Source organism: Nuphar pumila, chromosome 11, assembly GCF_984573655.1.
Source record: "Nuphar pumila chromosome 11, dmNupPumi1.hap1.1, whole genome shotgun sequence".
NCBI classification, from domain to species: domain Eukaryota; kingdom Viridiplantae; phylum Streptophyta; class Magnoliopsida; order Nymphaeales; family Nymphaeaceae; genus Nuphar; species Nuphar pumila.
The window spans coordinates 68,522,301-68,542,600 of NC_143259.1; the positions used below are offsets into that span (position 1 = coordinate 68,522,301).

The window sequence follows — 20,300 nt, forward strand, 5'->3', positions numbered from 1 at the left end:
GATGAAGACAATGACAAACGTGTCTAAGTATGGCTTGAACACTCGGTTCATCAGGTCCATAAAGACAGCAGGTGCATTAGTGAGTCTGAAGGGCATTACTACGAACTCATAATGGCCATATCTCGTTCTGAAGGCAGTCTTAGGTATATCCTCTTCCTTAACTCTGAGCTGATGGTACCCAGACCTGAGGTCGATCTTGGAGAACACTCTCATTGTTCTGAGCTGATCGAATAAGTCCTTAATCCGAGGCAGCAGATACTTATTTTTAATGGTTGCCTGGTTAAGCATCAGATAATCAATGCATAACTGAAGGGATCCATCCTTCTTCTTTACAAACAGCACCGAGGCTCCCCATAGTGACATACTTAGTCGGATGAACCCTTGTTCCATCAGTTCCTCCAACTGACACTTCAACTCACTGAGTTCAGCTAGCGCCATACAATATGGGGCTTTGGATATTGGTGCAGTTCCAGGTAAGGATTGAATTCCAAATTCAACCTCACGAAGTGGTGGAAGTCCTGGCAATTCCTTAGGAAACACTTCGGGAAACTCCCGAACCACTTCCAAACTCTCAAGGGATTTGATATTTGAGCCTTCAGCTGAAAGGTTAAGTAGAAAGGCTACACAACCCTTCATAAGGTATTTTTGTACCTTAAGAGCTGATATAAGCCGCTTTTGTGGAACTGGCTTGGATATCCGGTATTCTATCTTAGGCATTCCCGGTCGTGATAGAATCACCCTGCCCTCTCGGCATAAGATCCTGGCATGGTTCTGGGCTAACCAATTCATTCCCAGAATGACATCGTACTGTACCATATCGATTAAGATGGCATCAGTAAGCAAGTGTTGCCCAACTATCTCTATATCCAAATTCTTGATGCAATGGATACATTTGGTGCGTGAACCCAACAGATTGTATACTTCGATCATTTTATCCACCGGTTGCACCGAGGCGTGGAGTTGTTCGGTGAAATCATCGGAGATAAAGGTATAAGTAGCACCACAATCAAACAAGACGTAAGTTGCATGTCCATTAATAGGTACGGTGCCTTCAATGAGGTCACCGATTTCGACTTGTTCAGTCGTTACAGCGTATACACGACCTGCAACAGGCCTTTGTTCTACTCTAGGCGGGGGTCGTTGGACTTGCGTTCGCTGTGGTATTTGTTGAGAGGGTCTGGCAGATCCGGCATTCCTCCTTTGCTCATCTGCAAGCTTCTTTCTGAAACTGCCTTGCAATGTGGCCTACTTTGCCATAGTAGAAGCAACCACCTGTGTCACATGGACATGGTCCTCTTGCGTGATTCACATGGCATTTTGGGCAGTTTGGGTTGGACTGCAGATTGTTTGGAGCCATGTTCTTCCTTGGCCTCACAACCTATTGAGTAACATTCCCACCTTAGAACCTTTTCTTTTGAAAGGGTTGTCGTGAACTCTGGCCACTTGGGAACGTTCTCTTCTTGTTCCCACCATCAACTACGGGCCTCTTTGCTATGATCACTTTTGATCGCTCCCAATCCACTTGTATTTTCGAAGTTGCTGCCACAACAGTTTGAAAAGTTTGGGGCATGCTGGTGATAACCCGTGATCTTAGCCCTTCTCGCAGTCCGTTGATATACTTGTTGGCCCTTTCTTGGTCGGTCTCAAATAACCGGGAGCAGTACCGCTCAAGGTTTTGAAATTTGGTGGTATAGTCAATCAGACTCATGCCACCCTGCTCTAATTCCAGAAACTCCATTTTTTTCTTGTTTCTGGAGTGTAACGGGAAATAATTATCCATGAAAGCTCTTCGGAAGTCAGTCCAAGGAATGACTTCAACTTCCAAGAACTGGATAATCTTAGTGGTATCCCACCATTTTCGTGCATTGTCTTTCAGCCTGTACGTGCCAAAGTTGGTCTTCTTTTCTTCTGGTACTCCCAGTACCAGGAAGGCACGTTCTGTCTCTTCGATCCAACTTTCTGCTAGTTCAGGATCGGCTCTATCGGCGAAGACTGGCGGATCGAGCTTGAGGAATTTTTCATAGGTTATTCCCCCAAGGTTCTCATTTCGAGATACGACTGGTTCTGACCTTGTTTCATGGATGGCAGTAACCAGATTGTTGAGTGTTTCCAGCACGAATCCTTGAGTATGAGACTCCTCGCTCGGCATGGTTCTCCTCGTCGTATAAGCCATTTATCTATCACATACAAGCAACGTGTTTTAGTTTCTCAATGTATATACTTAAGCAAAGATTTATTTACTTAATATACATCATATTTACACAAGCATCGCCTTAAACAAAATGTCATGCCACACTGGCAGACTTTTAGACGTTGAGAAACTGTATACATGAGTCTATTGGCTCCAAAACATTACCAGTCTCTCCTAAGAACTGAATTTCTTTCTTGACCCAAACAACCCGAAGTATCGTTTGCTTCCACATTTCCTTGGTGCAGGCACAACTAGTTTTGGCTTGGGCGGCACTTCCGCACTCTCAAGCGAATCTTGTGGGTAGATCAGTGATGCCGGTCCACTTGCCCATTCAGTATCATTATGACTCGGGGAGTCCGAGATCATAACGGGATAATAGGAGTTGTATCCCTCTCCTTGTCCATTTAGGCTCAGCGTTTGTGAAGCCGCTCCGTTCTCCCATATAATAGCACTATGATTCGAGGAATCCAAAATCATAATGGGATTATAGAAGGAGTTGTTGCATCCCTCATCCCGATTGTGCAAGCTAGGCATACATGATGCATGTTGATAGCCTTGCGATTGACCGAATCCCTTAAGGAAGTTCCAGTCAAATTCTACCAGAGATGGTAGTTCATCTGAAGTTGCTGGGGTATGGCTACTCCCCCTACTGGAGTAATGTGGTCCACTAACACGCGAGGTCTCATCCTTAAGACCAAGCGATCCCCGCCGACCCATATCGGTGGTGTGTTTCATTTGGCATTCGTTGGCGGAATGCCCCTCTTCGCCATAAAACTGATAGTCTTTGACCTCATATGGGCACACCCACTCATCGTGCATAATCCCGCAATGATAGCAGTAGCCTTGTGAGTCGTGAGTTGCTATCTATACAAAGATGCACCCAGATCAGAACAAGAAGTATAAAATATACTTACAGTGCGATATCGTGAACAAGACGGATCTCGAACCAGGTTTCTAAGACTCTTGCTCTGATACCAATTCTGTAACGCCCCGGATTTCCAAAACAAAGCTAAGTTAAAATTTTCATGAATTTCTTTTTTTTTTCTTTGCAGCGGAACTTAGAAAAGCTTTTAGCAGTGGAATCAGACGATAATGAGTCGTCGGTTTTAAAAAACTCCGAGCACGTTGCAGGTATGTGGCCAAGCAACTCATTGACCACCAAAGTGTTCCCTTTTATCGAAAACCACATGTTTATTACAACATCACTGCTTAGAAAAGCAGTATAGGTTCAATAAAAGGAAGCAGTACAACTCTGTCTAGAGAAACCCTGGAACTTGATGCTGCCATGCTCCGCATATCGCCATGCAGATCCAACACCTGAAATCCCCATTAAACGGGGTCAGAACCACTGATGGTCTGGTAAGCAAGCAATCACACGTCCATTCAACTCAAGTAAATGCGTAGACCACTCAGGGTCGCAACTCGTAATAACGATGCTCAAGCCTCCAAGACTTAGCGTATATCGCAAGAGCCTCCTTAGGGCTATGAGTTGAACATCCACGCAAGTCTTCATGACTTCGCATAAGCCTCTCCAGGGCTGTGATTTAGAATAACCGTTTAAGTCTTCACGACTTAGCTTTGACCTCTTCAGGGTCACGGATGGATGTCTAGCTCAAGCCTTTCTGCTTGGCACATCCGTATCCTACGAATCTAAGGACAGCTCTCCGAGCTTCGCTTAGTCGTACGGATATCATTTGGGTTCTTTCCCAATCGGTCCAGTAGTATACCGACCATGACACCTTCACAAAGGTTATGCAGGACTGACTCAACAACGTCCATACACGCATACATTCAAAGTATCGATGCACCTAAGCTAATGCTTTGTTTCGATAATTGCACCTCCCCCTAGGCTTAGGGGACTCATATCTGGGCGACAACGTGATGATCTGAGGGTTGATTATTCTATGTATTTTAGATACCTCAGAGGCCTGTTGACCCCATCCCTCTAGTAGGACGGTACAATATACCAGAAGAGATCCTTACTAGGTATTCGAATGTATTCTGCCACTGCAGTAGTTGGGTTCAATCCTTAGATATTTAAGGATAACCACGACCTCCATACCTCTGAGTGACGGAGGCCATCAATGAACTCTATCAGGTTTGGGTGAAATATATGTCACTCAAGGTTGCGCCATCACCGTCTTCCTCGGTGAGAAATTCTGAAAGAGGCCTGCCGGTCTTACAATTACTTGACGAACATTGCATGCCTATAGGGCAGCCTTTGAGAAGTATGTACCCGACCCCAATCAACCACACGACTTTCACCGTGGAACAAAGGTTTTATTCATATGCATGCTTAACACTGCTCTCGGCACATCGGCCTTGACGAGCACTTCACCTTTTTCGGTAGAAACAATACACTCCAACTCAGCGGCCCTTACGAGTCTGGTTGTTTGATAATTCTCAATGAGCATGCACATGACTCGATCTCTACAGATCGGTTACTCGGCGTATTTTTACGCAACGAGATCAGTACCTTGTCAAGGCGCTACCACTACTTTGGCGCAACGACTCTTACAAGTATGGCGCCCTTGCAGGTGTAAGGGAGATGAGTCATTCTGACATTGTTCCAACAAACGACATCGTTATGCCACTTAACTGGTTCTGGCAGCTCTTTTGCCAACCATTCTGTCAGCACCTTCTCTGCTCTACCGGCAGTGATGTGACGAACCTTTCTACATTGTAGAAGGCGTTTCATGAACTGGGTAGCACTCCTGCTACATTCTTTTTGAGCTATTCTTAGCTCCTTCAGGAATTTCAGGAGCACTTCCTCTCTTTAACAGAGAAAGCGTGCGTTTTCTTTTATCCATTTCAGCGGCATCTCCCCTTTTGGTGGGAAATCGCTAAGCTTTAACTCGGGAAATGGATGCGCACCGTTGTGCGTACTTTGCATCCATCAAGGTTGTAGGAACCCTGGGCCATAGCCAGGCCATACGTAATTGACTTAGTCTTTACATCAAGAGCATTTTGCCAAAAAGCGAAGCCTTTCCAATAGGGGCTTCATTCGTCAAGCAGAATCTTGAACGAGGAGCGGTAAGGGGATCGCATTGGCGATTTGGAGTTGATCTCCATTTGAACGCTCATTTACGCGCCATATATTTAGTATAAGGAGAAGCCTATGCTTTATACAGCGGCGGCGTAAAGAAATGCATATACTATTGTTCAGGGTGTGTAACTGAACGAAATATTCTACATATATATTTGCATAAAGCAGGAGCCTTGGTGTCATTCAACACGACGACGTAAGTAAATGCATAATCGGAAGTGCAGTAATTGGAAATTGCAGAAAGCAAAGAGCCTTGACATTATACGACGCGACAACAAAGGTAAATTACATAGCCTGTGCGATATAGGACGCGTCGGCAGAATCAACAGATATACACCTAGATCCGCATCCAACGATAGTTACGAGGCGAGTGGGTGAACACCTAAGTGATCTAAAGGGATCAACCAAGAACTAAAGCGAGATATCATTTTGAAGAACGCATATACCGCATATTTAAACATATATATCCGACGATAGTTACGAGATGAGCGGGTGAACACCGAAGTGTCCAAAAAGGGCTCAATCAAGAACTAAAGCAAGATACTACTTCAGAAAGTATATGCGATATATAAACAATCAAATACTTGAGAGAGATGGATTAATGAAGCGAGCTTACTTCAATTCGTGGAAGAAACGACTCCGGAATGCTTCGAACGAGGCTCGACTCCGAAAATGATCAACTTCAAACTTCAGATGAAAAAGGACTTGGACTTTGACTTTGAACCAAACCAGGTTCAAGTCAAGTCAAATGGGTTTGGACTTAGGTCAGGTAGGTTCAAACCTAGGTCAGGTGGGTTAGGACCAGGTCAGGTAGGCTCAGATACTGGGCTAGGTAGGGGAGGTTTGGAAAAAGGAGGAGAGAGAGAAGGCAAAGGGGGTGGGGGGGGAGGCGATTTTTTCTAAAGGCGGGGGCTCCTCTATTTATAGGGGAGGTTGCTTAGGGGCTAAGCAACCCATTTGACCCTTTTTCCCTTTGGCTTTTTCAGAAATCCAGCTTGATCTTATCCAGAAGGAATATTCTATGGAATATTCTATGGAATATTCTCTGGAAGGTCCTGGAATATTTTAGAATATTCTAGAATATTTTCTGAGGAATATTTCTGTGGGTCCCACCAATATTTTTGCGAGTCCCGCAAAAAACTTGAGTTTTCGGCATTTTTTTCCGAAAATTTCTAAGTAGGCCATTATCTTCGTATTGATGTAACTAAGAAAGTTGGCTTGTGAAAATCTTTTGATTTCGATCAGGTAGGAAGTTATGACCTCCAGAGTGTTTGAGCATATATTCGTGAAGATACGAATATCCTAAGTATATTTGGATCGCAAGAATCGGTTTAATTCGCTTTACGGTAAAAACACTATTTTTCACTGGAAAATACCTCAAGAATTTATTCAGAGTTGAACTGAAAAATTGTGGGTTGGTTGATATTTTGAAGTGACCTTTTTTTTAAACAATTATTTTCAATAAACTTTGGAAAATCGTCAACCAAAAATATAAAAACCGACTTTCCACAAAGTGGTAAGTACGGGTCGAATCCTCAGGGAACAGGAATTAAATACAATATCTCTAGAAAATTTAATTTATTAATGACAAATATCAATCTACAATTATAAAGTTAATACAACTACAAATAATCACTAAAAAAAAAGTAATCAAGCAATCAGTCTTCTGCTCCACGCCAAGGGTATTTCCGTCTTTTCGCCACGTAGAGAATCTTCTCACTTGGTCAATAACCCTGGACACTAAATATGCTTTTCAACATAAAAATGCAGAAAAATACAAAGTTAGTTTTCTATTCTAACAATTAAAACAATAACTAAAACTATTTCTAATTTTACGAAAATTACAAAACAAATGTTATTTATCAAGCAAAAATTAAATAAAATACTAAATTAATTCTAAAATTAACCAATTTAACTCTACTAATGCTGTATGATGATGATGCAACTCCTAAAATGCAGAAATTATTGAAAACAAGTCTAAATTGCCGAAAATAAGAAAATTACGAAACTGCCCCTAACTAGTGTAAAATAGCATTCTGACAGGTTATTGGAAAACCACTGTTTGACAGATCAAACAAGGTCCGATTTTCCCGAAATTTGTTCTGTTCTGCAACTGACAGATTAAACAATCTGACAGTTTTTACAGAATTGAAAAACAGTATCTGGAACTCCAGATATAAGTGTTTCAAAACTGGGAAAAATCAGGATATCGAAAGTCCCGAAATTAAAAAACCAGAAAAAGCGGTTTTCACAAAACGCTTAAAAATCAGACCAAATCAACTTCGAATGAGCTGAAATTTGGTCTGCAGTCAAACAACACGTCTAGCAAGTGAATAGAATAAAATTGTTTGGAAAACACGGAATTTTTGTACAGAAAATAAGGCTGGTACGACAGGGTAAAAATCTGGTTTTGATTTGAGTGCACTATTCACTATTTGAACTATTTTACTCTCTAAGAATGTAATCTACATGCAAGGCAAACTTAATTAATCCTATATAACTGATTATATGCAGATGCTAACTATAATGAAGCTAAATGAACTCTACACGAAATATGACATGCATGTTATGACTACGCACTAAATGAAATACTAATGAAATCACAATCAATACACTAAATAGTATAGTTAAATATATGACTAAATGATATATGCTCTATAAACTAACTATACTAACTAACTAATCAACAACCGGTAAACTAACAAACACCAATCAAATCGACAATTAGAAATTTTAGCTAAACAATTAAAGAGATAACTACATTAGCTAATCTAAAATCATTATAAGTAAATAAAAAATTAGGGGACTAAAATGGAACAATAGGACATGGGTTCGACTAGGACTAGGGTCGATTGACTCCAATGGACTCGGTTTAGGCTTAGCTAAGGGGGTTAACTTGGGTAGGCTCGAGTTAGGTTTGACTCAACTCGGTTTAGGTTCGAATAGGATAAGGTAAACTCGGTTGACCCACTAGGTTTAGACTAGGGTTTGGGTCATGGTTGAACTCGGATTGGATTAGGTAGGCTCAAGCTAAGGTTTGACTCGACTTGGACTAGTATGGGCTCAGCTAGGTTTGGGTTTGGGTTACCTTAGTCAACTAGGTTCGGTTGACTTAGGTGGACTTGGTTTGACCTTAGCTAAGGTTGGATTGGGTTTGACTAAGGTTGACTCAACTTGGTTTAGACTAAGGGTCGACTCAAACTAAGTCTAGGTCTTTGACTAGGTTTAGTTTTGACCTAACTAGTTGGGTTCGGGTTTGGGTTAACTTAGTCAACTAGGTTCGGTTGACTTAAGTAGACTCGGTTTGCCTTGGATAGGGTTGGTTTAACTTGGGTAAGGTTGACTCAACTTGGTTTAACCTAGGTTAGGTTTGACTTAGACTAGAGTTGACTCGACCTAGGCTCGACTAAGGTTAGGCTTTGGTCTAAGACTCGACCTAGGTGTGGTTTTACTAGACACGATTTTGGGAAAACCAATAACCCTCTTAATTACAATTAATAACCAATTTAGAAAGTTGAAGAGGTAAAACCGTCCAACCTAGAGAGGAGTTGAAATATTTAATGACCTTTAAAAATCAACTTGGAAAGTGGAGAAAGTAAAACTATCCAACTCAAAGGATTTGATACGTTTCCTTCTTGGGTTTTACAAATCAATTTGGGAATTGAAACAATCCAACCTAGAGACTCACACGGTTTTATCCTTCCAACAAAACTTTAATTAGCTTTTATTCCTTTCTTAAAATCGTGTGCACCTCTTTTAGAAGGAAATTGGAAATTTCAAATTTTGTTTCCCGAATTAATTGTAAACATTAATTCCTCTCTATTTTGGAGGGATATCCAAATTCAAACCTTCTTAAATTGCTTTTCACGAAATTAGAGGAGTCAATTTTTCCAAAAACGTTCTCAACCTTAATTACTTGTGTACCCTCCTTCTCAAAAATCGTCCACTCTAATTAAAGTTATTATACTCTAACTACATTAATATCTACCTAGGGTAATGAAAGGACCTAAAGGGAAAACACAATTTTCTAAAAGAAACTTAAATGGTCTACAACGAATTCCAAAACTCAATTAAATGGCTCCTAAAAACGTCTAAAGCAATAAACCCTAATACATTGAATTTAGACAACCTAATTACACTTACCTAACTCAATTAAAACTTACTAAAAAAAAATCGACCAAGAGCTCAAGGGGAGCTCTAATGGCTGCCGCCCCACCTTGGGGAAGAAGGAGAACCATACGAAAAAAATAAAATAATAAAAAATAAAATTTGTAAATTAATAAAAAGCAATGAAACTGGATAACACTATTTTGATAAAACTAACTTAGAAAATAATACAAATGACTCCTAATTACACAAAAAGCTAACAAGAACACCACTATGCTGGAATTAAAAACATAAAAATAAAGAAAACTTGGATTTTTATAATTTTCAATAATACACTCAAACACCAAAAACGAAAAATGATTAAAACAATTTAAGTAAATCAATCCTAACACAATGAATGACTAACACCAATTTATGCTACTGTTAACAGACTAAACACACCGTAAACAACACGCCTTACCACTCTAAACACCCTTTTAACAATAATACAAAGATCGGCTAGAATATCTCTAGCCGATTTTTTTCTTTTTCAAAAATAAAATCAAAACGAAACATAAACACAACCCACGACTTAGAATAAACTAAAATGAAATTTCCTAATGAGATTTTCAGCAACACAATACAAGACACATGCTGGACAAAACAAAAATATCAAAACAGAAAAATATTTTTGTAAAAATCAAGAATCGACTAGAATAAGTCTAGCCAATTTTTTGGATTTTTATTTTCAATTAAAATCAAATGCAACCCACACACAAAACCGACTAAGATGAATCAAAATGAACACTTTCTTTATTGGAATTTCTGTAAAACAACACCAAGGACACTTATGACAAACTTGAAAAATCGGCTAGATGAAGATCTAGACGATTTTTATAAAAAAGATGAAAAATCAATAAAAACTCGATTCCAACGAATCAACCAAACACATAAACCTAATCTAACGTGCTGGTCTATGCACGAATACTACTCTAAGGTTGAAACAAAAAAAAAAAAACTAAGAAACACACAGAAAATAACACAACAAAATCCACACACAAATCGGTTTTATCTAGAAGAGAAGGAAGAAGAAGACCTACCTCTTTGGAAGATCCGACGATCGGGGGGATGAAGAAGAGCGGACCGTGACTGGAGATGGACGTCCTATACAGTTCGAGAATGCTGTACTTCACCAAAATTGGTACCTTTTGCAGCTGCTACACGTTGGAGATCCACCGACGATGGAATGTGAGCCGATTCGCGATCGGAGGGTGTAGAAAGCCGGATGGAGGTAGGGCCGGCTCACCTTGGTGGTGTGTTGCGCACTCCCGCCCAAGGTTAATGGTCTCCACCTCTGCTACCCCTGCAAAAATACAGAAAAATGGTGAAAAGACAGCAAGAAATAAGAAAGAAATGAAAAGAAACCAAAGAAAGCTTGAAAATATGCTTGATAATCAAGCATAGATCGGTCTTCAATGGCCAACACGTGGGGAAGATGGAGAGGAAGGAGCTGCTGCTGTAGAGTCACTGTAGGGGGCGTCCAAACACAGCCAAAGACGCCTAGGGCTTCTCTAAAAAGTATATTTATACTTTTTGGAATTTGCAAAAACAATGTTATAAAAAATATATTTTCTAGGCGCCTCTTTCTGGGGGGTTTTCAAAAAAACTTTTTGAAATGGATCTGGATAGGCGTGTGGGTTGGGTTTTAGACTTTTAAAGAGTTGATCCAAGGTCCAATTAACCTAATTGAGTCGGATATGGATCCGATCAACCTCGAAATCCGTGCCCAAACACTGAAATAGCCATAACTCTCTCATTTTAACTCCGATTTTTCTGAAATTCGAACCATAGCCCCTTACTATCAAAACACATCTAAACATGGGTTTAAAACCTTAAACATGATACAAAATGCATGAAAGACTTGTTTACATGATGTGCATTTCATGCATCATCAAATACCCCCATGCTTGAATGTTTGTTAGTCCCTTAACAAACCCTAATCATGATATGCACTGAAGACAAGAAATGCTAAGCATGAATGCATAATACTAACTTACTTTCGTAGGAATCACGGTTGCATTTAGTGTATGCAACAAGCCCTTTAAACCCCTAGCTTACACTAGTGGACGAGTAAGGTCTCGTGAGGGTTTGCAGAGATGCTACCCACAAACATCAATGAAATGCGAGGATGATTTTTCAAAAATATTAGGCTCTTAAGAATGCAGTTGTAATAAATATTTCATGTAATTGACATTCTCAAAACAGGTTTAAAAATCTCATGCCACCACAGTAAAAATTCTTTTTCTTCACTTTTCGAATATTGTAGTTAGTTCATGATTTTTCTCTGAAGGTCAAATATTCTCATGTTCTACTCATTTATTCTCACTTGTATATTTTCTGCACAGTAATACACATGTATGCTTAAGCAATGAAAATTTTCTCATTCAGCACATTCTTTTTCTTTCATTTTCACTCTTTTTTTTTTTTTCAACTTTTGATCTCTTGCGCATTCTTCTCATATGAGCACTATTTCAAATAGTCAGTTTCCGTGACCCGTGTAGCGAGCTTTGGGTCAGTGACTCCCAAGTCGGCCGACCTTAGGGCACTAGATACAGAGTATCCCTCAGACTTAATTGCTCGAGTCACTAGACCTTCTATTCTAATAGTTTACGTATAGTCTTCCTCTCGTCCTGTGCACTGTCTCTATCTCTTAGGCTTTCTATGCAGTCCATGTAACAAGCTTTCAAACCAGTGGCTCCCAAACCAGTTGGCTTTGGGGCACCAGGTGTAAAACACCCTTCAGATTCTACTTACTCGAACTACAAAGGCCACAGATATCGACTTAGACAAGAAGATGATCTCCTTCGTTATCCTTTTCGTTAAGATACTCAAACACTTCATCTCGTGTCTGAGTTCTACTACTAGGATTCACGAAGACATCAACAACTAAACGTAGCTCTATTCTTTTAAACTCATTTTTCAAACACATCTTTCCATTGCTTATTTCTTTCAGAAAACATACTGTGCATACTTATACTAAAGTGATTCAAAATTTTTGAACAATCAAATACTATCTTTTCTTTGAATTTTCTCATGAATACTACTCTATTTGACTCAGTTCAGAAAATAAAAATTTTTTATGGGGCTTAAAAATTTATAAACTGTTAGATTATGTAAAAAACAATCATATATGCTACACTTTGTTCTCAAATGCCTACTTTGATTACCAGTCATACAATTTTTTTTTAAATTTTTGTGTGCATGCATCTAAACCACCCCCCCATGCTTGAATGACACTGTCCCTAGTGGCATACAAAATGAATAAAAATGTAATGCAAATGCACACTAAAAGACACTAACAAAAATATGGGAGAAAGGATAGATACAACCTGATTTTCTCTGTACTTCTGAAGTTGATTTTCCTCTGATCCTTGAATTCTTTGAAAGCTCTTCTCTGTACCTGGTAATTGATACACTAATTGTTAAGTTCATCCTGCATACATCAAAACACAAATTAGCACATGTGAAATGAAATACTAAATAAATAAAAACTCTGAAATGAAAAAGAAATAATGTACATATGATACATCCCTCTGGTCGAACCCTCATGCCTTTGTGAGATGCACTATCTCACACTCACCATCCTGCAAGGCATCTGAAATGAATGGCTTCAGTCTTTGCCCATTTACCTTGAATGTACCTTGGGTCATAGGATCGAATAGTGTCACTGCTCCATGGGGAAATACTTCTTTCACAATGTACGGACCTGTCCATCTCGATCTTAACTTCCCTGGGAATAAATGTAAACGAGAATTATATAACCACACTTTCTGATCTGGCTCAAAAACTTTTCTGACAATATGCTTATCATGAAATGCTTTTGTGCGAGCTTTGTATAATTTGGCATTCTCATATGCATCATTCCTGAGTTCCTCTAATTCTGAGAGCTGCAGTGCTCTCTCTTTGCCAGCCTGGGTGAGGTCAAAATTCAATTTCTTGATAGCCCAATACGCTCTATGCTCTAGCTCAACAGGAAGATGGCATGCTTTCCCGAATACAAGGCGATACGGGGACATGCCAATGGGAGTCTTAAATGCAGTTCTATATGCCCAAAGTGCATCATCTAAGCGCTGGGACCAATCCTTGCGGTCCGGACGAACTGTCTTCTCTAAAATTCGCTTAATCTCCCTATTGGACACTTCAACCTGTCCACTAGTCTGCGGATGATATGGAGTGGTGAATCTATGATTGACAGAATATCTTCTCAACAGAGAAGCTATCTGTATATTCCTAAAATGCTTGCCACCATCGCTAATCATCGCACGTGGCACCCCAAAACGATTGAAAATGTTGTGCTTAATGAACTTAAGCACTACTCTATGATCATTGGTCTTGGTTGCCACAGCCTCGACCCACTTGGACACATAATCAACCACCACCAGAATGTATAAATTTCCGAATGAAGGCGGAAATGGTCCCATGAAATCAATGCCCCAAACATCAAAAATCTCGACTATCAAAATCAGAAGCAAGGGCATCATGTCCCTCTTGGACATGTTCCCAATCTGCTGACATCGCAGGCATCGCCTACAGAACTCATGAGCATCCCTGTGGAGTGTGGGCCAATAAAATCCTGACTGCAAAACTTTTGCAGCTGTCTTCCTACTACTAAATTGCCCTCCACAAGCTAACGAATGGGAAAAATTCAAAATGGACTGGTACTCCTCCTCCGGAACACATCTCCTAATGATCTGATCTGCACAGTATTTGAACAACTCTGGTTCATCCCAATAATAGTGCCTCACCTGAGATAGGAATCTCTCACGCTCATTCTTGTTCCAATGATCAGGTATCTGCCTCGAAACTAGATAGTTCACAATATCTGCAAACCAGGGTAACTGCGATGTACTAACTGACATGATCTGCTCGTCGGGGAAAGAATCGCTGATCGGCTTTTGATCCTGCGTGGTCTCCACGATCAGTCTGGAAAGATGGTCTGCTACTACATTCTCACTTCCCTTCTTATCTCGGATCTCGAGATCAAACTCCTGTAGTAGTAGGACCCAACGAATCAATCTCGGTTTGGTGTCTTTCTTATTCAACAAATATTTCAATGCAGAATGGTCAGAATAGACAACCACCTTCGAACCGAGTAAATAGGACCTAAATTTATCCAATGCAAAAACTACCGCAAGTAGTTCCTTCTCTGTTGTAGTATAATTCATCTGGGCATCAGACAGAGTTCTACTTGCATAATAGATCATATAGGGTTTCCTATCAATGCGTTGTCCTAAAATAGCCCCCATAGCGTAATCAGATGCATCACACATAATCTCAAATGGGAGAGTCCAATCTGGAGGTCTCAAAATAGGTGCAGTAATCAAGGCCTCTTTGAGAATCTCAAAGGCCTTCATACAATCCTCACCGAAAACAAAGGGCTGGTCTTTCTCCAATAATGTGCAAAGCGGTCGAGAGATTTTGCTGAAATCTTTTATGAACCGCCTGTAAAAACCTGCATGCCCTAAAAATGATCGAATCTGCCTCACAGAGGTGGGTGGAGTCAAACGGGAAATGGATTCCACCTTCGCTCTGTCAACCTCAATACCACGCTTGGACACAATGTGTCCTAGCACAATCCCCTCCTGGACCATAAAATGACTCTTTTCCCAACTCAGGACGAGATTGGTCTCCGCACACCTACTCAGTACTCGAGCAAGTTTTTGGAGGCAATCTTCAAAAGAAGAGCCATAAACTGAAAAGTCGTCCATAAAAACTTCCATCACATCATCAATCATGTCCGAGAAGATAGCAAGCATGCACCTCTGAAAAGTAGCCAGGGCATTACAGAGCCCGAACGGCATACGTCTAAACACGAAGGTGCCATAAGGACATGTAAACGTGGTCTTCTCCTGGTCGTCAAGATGGACAGCTACCTGATTGTATCCTGAATATCCATCTAGAAAGTAGTAGTAGCTCTGCCCTGCGAGTCTCTCTAAGATCTGATCAATGAATGGCAATGGGAAATGATCTTTCCTAGTTGCCATATTCAGTTTCCTATAATCGATGTAGACTCGCCATCCTGTAGTGGTCCTCATCGGAATTCTCTTACCCTTCTCGTTCTCAACCACAGTGAGTCCTGACTTCTTCGGCACAACCTGAATCGGACTGACCCACTGACTATCAGAAATAGGGTAAATGATTCCGGCATCCAACCACTTCACCACCTCTTTCTTCACCACTTCCTTCATGTTGGGATTTAGCCTTCTCTGCATATCCCTAAATGGCTTGACTTCCTCATTACAATAGATTCTATGCATGCAAAATGAAGGATCAATGCCCTTCAGATCAGTAACTCCCCAGCCAATCGCTGCCTTGTGCTCTCGAAGAAGAGTCAGTAATTTCTGTTCCTGCTCCTCAGTGAGCAAAGACGAGATGATCACAGACAGAGTCTCATCATCTCCGAGGTATGCATACTTGAGTGAATCTGGTAAGGGTTTCAGCTCAAGTTTCGGAGGTGACTCGATCGAAGACTTGGCGGGGGTCTCCGCAAGTGGTGGAAGAGGCTCCCTGACAGCTCCCCAAGGTGGTCTCTCTGACGACACTCTAGCCACATCTACACTATCTACACCGCTATTCTTCTCTATATGGTACAAATCTAAAGAATCCTCAGTAAGGTACAACTCGGGCTGCTCCTCCACTAACTCATGTGCAATGTCTACATGAAAGCAGTCCATGTCTCTTGCTGGTCCCATTGCGGCATTGAAAATATTCAGCTTGACCTTTCGATTGCCGAATGAGAGATCCATGGTTCCGGTCCTACAGTTGATGCACGCATTGACAGTCGCCAAGAATGGTCTGCCTAAAATAATCGGAGTCTGGTGCTGGCTGTCTACTCCTTCCATATCAAGAATAATGAAATCGACTGGAAAATAAAAGTCATCCACCTTAACTAGCACGTCCTCCAAGACACCTCTCGGTACCTTGACGGAACGATCTGCCAGCTGCAGTGTAATCGGAGTCGATCTCATCTCTCCTAGCCCAAAAGAATCAAAGAAATATCCGGGCAGAATGTTCACGCTTGCTCCAAGATCGAGCAATGCGCGTTCTATCCGAATATTCCATATGGTACACACAATGATAGGGGCTCCAGGGTCCTTGAGCTTTGGTGGTGTCTGATGCTGAAGTACTGAACTCACCTGCTCAGTCAAATGGACCCTGTTAGGAACTCTTTCTCTAGATTTACGCTTCTGCGTACATAGTTCCTTCAGGAATTTGGCATATGCCGGCACTTGCTGAATCGCATCGAGCAAAGGTAGGTTGATCTGCACATGCTTGAAGATGTCAAGCATGTCCTGGATCTTCGCACCTTGCTTCCCTCTATAACCAGGAGACTCTAATGCTTTGGGATAGGGTGGTGGGGGAATATACTCTGCTGGCTCCTCCTCTTTGTGAGAAGGCTCACTCCTATCCTTCTTCTTCTTCTCTGAGGATGAAGATGATGAAGATGGTGAAGGTGATGATGGGGATGGGGATGATGATTGAGCCGACGTAGGTGAAACAATGGTCTCTGGCTCCTCTATCCTCTCTCTACTCTCTCGCTCTCTGCTCTCGACGTGATACTCACGTCCACTCCTCAGGGCCATAACCGATTTGGCCTGCTGCTGTGTCTCAGTATGAAATAGGCCTCTAGTCATCTGGTCCTTGCCCTTCGGGTTCATGACAGCTTGACTCGGCAATGTACCTTCGGGTCTCCTACTAATAGCCTCAGCTAACTGTCCCATTTGCGACTCTAATTTCGCAATGGACTGCGTATGCGAGCTCAAAATCTGGCTACACTTCTCGAAGGCGTTCTGATTAGAGGTTTTCACCTCTTGGAATGCCTGGAGAAGTCTCTCCTCAAAAGATGTCTGCGGGGCAGACTCCTGCTGAATTGGGGAAGTAACAGAAGAAGAAGAAGACTGAGCATAGTTCGGTCTTTGAAATGACTGAGTAAAAGATGGCTGCCGAACTGGCTGAGAGGATGTAGGCATCTGCATGGAAGACTGTGGATTCTTCCATGAAAAATTGGGATGGTTACGCCAACCCGGATTGTATGTTGATGAAAATGGGTTATTCGGCGGTCTGACGTAACCCTGAGCTGCCTGAACTTGTTCTTGAACAAATTCAGGGTACTGAGCTGCCGAAGGGCACTCAGTGATCTCGTGTGCCGGACTGGCACAAAGAGTACACACCTGCTGTGTAGTGGATGGTCCTGAGAGAAGCTGGTCTAGCTTATGAGCAATCATGTCTACCTTGCACTGTAGTGCAGTAGATGGACCAACTTCAAGAACACCAGCTTTCTTCTGAATGCTAGGTGTGGCTCTATCAGAATGAGAGCTCGAAGCATGGTGGAGAGAATTCTCGGCCAATGTATCAAATAACCTCCATGCTTCATCCTCGCTCTTCAGCATGAATGTCCCTCCACATGAAGAGTCGATCATCTGACGATTCTTGTCAGACAATCCATCGTAGAAGCTCTGCACCAGTTGCCATTTCGGCACCTGATGATGGGGACATTTCCTGAGGAGATCCTTCATTCTCTCCCAGGTCTCATGAAAGCGCTCACCATCTAGCTCTGAAAAGCTAGTGATGGCTCTACGATATTGGTTCGTACGACCAATGGGAAAATATTTCCGAAGAAACTCCTATTGCAATTGATCCCATGACTCTATTTCTACAGAATCTAAGGACTTTAGCCAATACTTGGCTTTGTCCTTCAATGAAAAGGGGAATAGAGTCAACCTTAAAGCATCATCATCAAAATTCTGTATCTTAACAGTAGAACAGATTTCGAGGAATTCATCTAAGTGTCGGTAGGGATCCTCATGACTAAGACCATAAAAGGATGGAAGCATCTGAATAATGCTGGCCTTAATCTCATAATGCGGCGCTCCTACATCGGGTCTCCGAATGCAGGATGCCTGAACATAGTCTGTGGGAATGAAGTATTCCCGCAGAGGGCGTGAAAGAACTGGGGGTGGAGGTGGAGGATCCATGTCAGCCATTGTTGCCGAACTTCGATGAGAATGTAAAGTTCTCTCTGGGTTGTCAACAAATGGGTGTAATGGGGTTCCTAGACCTCGTCGACCCTGCATACACTGGTACTAATACCAGACGTAAGCAAACAACCTAACTCTAAATCTAAACTACACAGGTACTATAATGTAAATAACACAAAATAAACAACTACTAAACAAATATGCTAAACTAATTATGTCAGAATGATCTATCTAAGTAAATGAAATAACAAATTAAACTACTCTAAAGTACTGAAAAGATAAATACAGGAAATCACAAACTAAGTTTTTCTAAAACCCACCTGTCTAATCGCTCCTTGCAGAATGAATTTCAAATGAATCCTAGAAAGACAGAACGTGAATCCTATATTTACTAACTATGTTAATCCTATATTCACTTACTAATCCTACTAACTAAAAATAAAACAACTAATTAGCTAACTAAACAAATTAATAAATCAAACTCTAAGAAATAAAGTAATTAATTCGCCGTTCCCCGGCAACGGCGCCAAAATTTGGTTGATATTTTGAAGTGAGCTTTTTTTTAAACAATTATTTTCAATAAACTTTGGAAAATCGTCAACCAAAAATATAAAAACCGACTTTCCACAAAGTGGTAAGTACGGGTCGAATCCTCAGGGAACAGGAATTAAATACAATATCTCTAGAAAATTTAATTTATTAATGACAAATATCAATCTACAATTATAAAGTTAATACAACTACAAATAGTCACTAAAAAAAAAAATAATCAAGCAATCAGTCTTCTGCTCCACGCCAAGGGTATTTCCGTCTTTTCGCCACGTAGAGAATCTTCTCACTTGGTCAATAACCCTGGACACTAAATATGCTTTTCAACCTAAAAATGCAGAAAAATACAAAGTTAGTTTTCTATTCTAACAATTAAAACAATAACTAAAACTATTTCTAATTTTACGAAAATTACAAAACAAATGCTATTTATCAAGCAAAAATTAAATAAAATACTAAATTAATTCTAAAATTAACCAATTTAACTCTACTAATGCTGTATGATGATGATGCAACTCCTAAAATGCAGAAATTATTGAAAACAAGTCTAAATTGCCGAAAATAAGAAAATTACGAAACTGCCCCTAACTAGTGTAAAATAGCATTCTGACAGGTTATCGAAAAACCACTGTTTGACAGGGCAAACGAGGTCCGATTTTCTCGAAATTTGTTCTGTTCTACAACTGACAGATTAAACAATCTGACAGTTTTTACAGAATTGAAAAACAGTATCTGGAACTCCAGATATAAGCGTTTCAAAACTGGGAAAAATCAGGATATCGAAAGTCCCGAAATTAAAATACCAGAAAAAGCGGTTTTCACAAAATGCTTAAAAATCAGACCAAATCAACTCCGAATGAGCTGAAATTTGGTCTGCAGTCAAACAACACGTCTAACAAGTGAATAGAATAAATTTTTTTGGAAAACACAGAATTTTTGTACAGAAAATAAGGCTGGTACGACAGGGTAAAAATCTGGTTTTGATTTGAGTGCACTATTCACTATTTGAACTATTTTACTCTCTAAGAATGTAATCTACATGCAAGGCAAACTTAATTAATCCTATATAACTGATTATATGCAGATGCTAACTATAATGAAGCTAAATGAACTCTACACGAAATATGACATGCATGTTATGACTACGCACTAAATGAAATACTAATGCAATCACAATCAATACACTAAATAGTATAGTTAAATATATGACTAAATGATATATGCTCTATAAACTAACTATACTAACTAACTAATCAACAACCGGTAAACTAACAAACACCAATCAAATCGACAATTAGAAATTTTAGCTAAACAATTAAAGAGATAACTACATTAGCTAATCTAAAATCATTATAAGTAAATAAAAAATTAGGGGACTAAAATGGAACAA

General features: G+C 40.4%; 1 non-coding gene across 1 annotated transcript; it reads left to right on the forward strand.

The window, feature by feature from the left end:
• The first annotated feature begins 17,861 nt into the window (after positions 1 to 17,861).
• Positions 17,862 to 17,964, forward strand: LOC149822419 (small nucleolar RNA R71). The gene has a single exon (XR_016426242.1). It is a non-coding gene; the product is annotated as a small nucleolar RNA R71 (small nucleolar RNA).
• Positions 17,965 to 20,300: the final 2,336 nt, after the last annotated feature.